The 3,614-nt window shown below is 43.3% G+C and overlaps 1 pseudogene; it reads right to left on the bottom strand.

Moving 5' to 3' along the window:
• Positions 1–765: 765 nt before the first annotated feature.
• On the bottom strand, positions 766–3,217 carry LOC112823088 (heat shock protein HSP 90-beta pseudogene; annotated as a pseudogene).
• Positions 3,218–3,614: the final 397 nt, after the last annotated feature.

Below are 3,614 nucleotides of genomic sequence, written 5' to 3' on the forward strand. Positions count from 1 at the left end.
CCGTCAGTTTGCATGGGAGAAACGCAAAAATGGGCAAAATATGATCCCAACAATTGAGGGTGTGACAAGTGGGCTCTCTCCCAGGCAGGGATAACATCCATACAACTAGCCGATAGGGTATATGTTATGTTAGCAGTATATGTTTTTTGAAGGATAAAGAATTTTATCTCATTTTTATTGCACTTACAATACATGCTCATGTTTCACAATGTTGAAAAAGAAAGAAAATATGTTTTTAAAAATATTCCTAGTCTCACCACCTAAAGATAATCATTCTTAATTTTGGCATGCACTTTTCAAGCTTTTCTCAGCTATATAACATAGCTGCTTTTTATGTATAGATATTTAAAAACATATATACACTGTATATACACTGTATATTTATATATAACATCTATGTAAAATTATATATACTTATAAGTTTACATATAAATTGGTATATATTCATATATATTTATATGAACATTATACACACATTTATATAAACATTGTATAAATGTGTGTGTGTATATATAGATATATAACCAAAAACATGTGATATATATATACATATATATATTTAATTCTGTATTGTCTCCCTTAATGTGACAACGCAATACTTTCTACATAAGCACTAATGTATAATCATCATTTTTAAAGATTGTATAATTGTTTATAATGTGGTTATACCCTAATTAATACCCAATAAACCAGACACTAAATTTTTTTTATATAAAACTGTACCTTCTTTATTTTGCATACTTTAATCTCAGAACAAAATAAACATAAAAAAACACCCACAATACATATCCAAACCCCGTCAAATATCGGAAGGGATAGGGCTTGAGGGCCTTCTTTCCTGCCTCAAAGACAGGAGAAAAAAAAGAGAAAACCACTAGACATCAGCAGAGGGAACCAGGTGAACCGGGGCCACTCGGTGCTGTTGGGGAGCCATGGGGACACTATACAGAGGGCACAAGGTCTGCAGGTAGAACTAATCTACTTCTTCCATGCGAGAGGCGTCCTCATCACCCTCGGGGGGGGGGGTCTCATCAGGAAGAGCAGCACTGGGTTCCTCTGCGGTCACTTCATCTTCATCAATGCCCAGGCCTAGCTTGATCATGCGGTAGATGTGGTTGGAGTGAGTCTGGGGATCCTCGAGTGAGAAGCCGGAGGAGAGCAGAGCTGTTTCAAACAGCAGCACCACCAGGTCCTTGACTGCCTTGTCATTCTTGTCCGCCTCAGCCTTCTGCCGCAGCGTTTCCACGATGGGGTGCTCAGGGTTGATCTCCAGGTGCTTCTTGGCCATCATATAGCCCATCGTAGAGTTGTCCTGAAGGGCCTGGGCTTTCATGATCCGCTCCATGTTGGCCGTCCAGCCATAGGTGCTAGTCACAATGCAGCAGGGTGAAGACACTAGCCTGTTGGAGATTGTCACCTTCTCAACCTTCTTATCCAAGATTTCTTTCATGAGTTTGCAGTGGTTCTCGATCTTGGCCTTGCTCTCCTCCATTTTTTCTTCTCCTCTTCATCCTCAGGCAGCTCCAGGACCTCCTTGGTAACCGAGACCAGACTCTTCCCGTCAAACTCCTTGAGCTGCTGCACGCAGTACTCGTCGATAGGCTCCGTCATATACACTACCTCGAAGCCCCGCTTCCGCACTCGCTCCACAAAAGCGGAGTTGGCAACCTGCTCCTTGCTCTCACCAGTGATGTAATAGATGGACTTCTGGGTCTCTTTCATGCGGGACACATATTCTGAAAGAGAAGTCATCTCATCCCCAGACTGGGAAGTGTGGAAACACAGCAGCTCAGAAAGGCGGCGCCAGTTGGTAGAGTCCTCATGGATTCCAAGCTTTAGGTTTTTAGAGAACGCCTCATAGAATTTCTTATAGTTCTCCTTGTCTTCTGCCAGTTCAGAGAAGAGCTCAAGGCACTTCTTCACAATATTTTTGCGAATGACCTTCAAGATTTTGCTCTGCTGGAGCATTTCTCGGGAGATATTCAAGGGCAGGTCCTCGGAGTCAACCACACCACGGAGGAAGTTGAGATACTCTGGTATCAGTTCATCACAGCTGTCCGTGATGAACACACGGCGAACGTAGAGTTTGATGTTGTTCTTTTTCTTCTTGTTCTCAAAGAGGTCAAAAGGGGCCCGACGGGGGATAAACAGCAATGCCCCGAATTCCAGCTGACCTTCTACAGAGAAATGCTTGACTGCCAAGTGGTCTTCCCAGTCATTAGTAAGACTCTTTTAAAACTCTCCATATTCCTCCTGGGTAATGTCCTCAGGGTTTCTGGTCCAAATGGGCCTGGTCTTGTTCAGTTCTTCCTGATCTATGTATTTCTCCTTAATCTTCTTTGTTTTCTTTTTCTTGTCCTTCCCACTATCATCCTCCTCATCTGAGCCCACATCTTCAATCCTGGGCTTCTCCTCATCATCTTTATCTTCTTCCTCTTTCTCCCCTTCCTCCTCCTCTGCCTCATCATCAATGATTTCTTTCTCTCATTCCTTTTCCAAAGAAAGGGTGATGGGATAACCTATGAACTGCGAATGCTTCTTCACCACTTCTTTGACACGTCTCTCCTCTAAATACTCTGTCTGGTCTTCTTTAAGATGGAGAATGACTTTAGTACCCCGGCCAATGGGCTCACCATGGTCTGCACGTACAGTGAAGGAGCCCCCAGCAGAAGACTCCCAGGCATACTGCTCATCATCATTGTGCTTTGTGATAACCACCACCTTCTCTGCCGCCAGGTAGGCAGAATAAAAGCCAACGCCAAACTGTCCGATCATGGAGATGTCTGCACCAGCCTGAAGAACCTCCATGAATGCTTTAGTTCCAGACTTGGCAATGGTTCCCAAATTATTTATGAGATCGGCTTTGGTCATGCCAATGCCTGTGTCACTAGAGTCAGGGTGTGTTCCTGGGGGTTGGGGATGATGTCAATTTTCAGCTCTTTACCACTGTCCAACTTGGAAGGGTCTGTCAGGCTGTCATAGCGAATCTTGTCCAAGGCATCAGAAGCATTACTGATTAACTCCCGAAGGAAAATTTCCTTGTTAGAATAGAAGGTATTGTTGATGAGGGACATGAGTTGGGCAATTTCTGCCTGGAAGGCAAAAGTCTCCACCTCCTCCTCTCCATGGTGCACTTCCTCAGGCATCTTAAAGGAGAAGAGCTGCAAGCACTACAGATGACGGTGGGTAGGGACTGCGTCTGGCTACGTCTCCGCAACAAGCCTGCGCAGGGGTGACTCAAGAGCCAGATACTAAATGTTAAGAAATGGTATCTACTAGCTTTTCCACTTTTGGATTATTTAAAATACATTCACCAAGTAGAGTTAACCTTTCCAGGATATAAAAAAATTATATCAAAATCAATGGGTACCAAGTTACATTTCATATCAGCTTTTCTGATACTTTTCAGCACTCTCTGTTTTTTGTTGTCCTGTGGCTGATGTGTGATTTATTAAGTATTAGAACCACATGCCTAGGTAAATCTTTCTGGGGTCTTCTAGAGTCTGCACTTTCTCATACTCTTTGTCTTAAGTCACAGATACCTTAATTTTGTTCCTTCTTACCACCTTTCTCAATTAGCTCACTAAAGGAGTGAAATGCTCGGGTCGCCTGGG

Source organism: Callorhinus ursinus, unplaced genomic scaffold (assembly GCF_003265705.2).
Source record: "Callorhinus ursinus isolate GAN/ISIS: 27379988/994484 unplaced genomic scaffold, GSC_fseal_2.0 scaffold5, whole genome shotgun sequence".
Taxonomy (NCBI): Eukaryota; Metazoa; Chordata; class Mammalia; order Carnivora; family Otariidae; genus Callorhinus; species Callorhinus ursinus.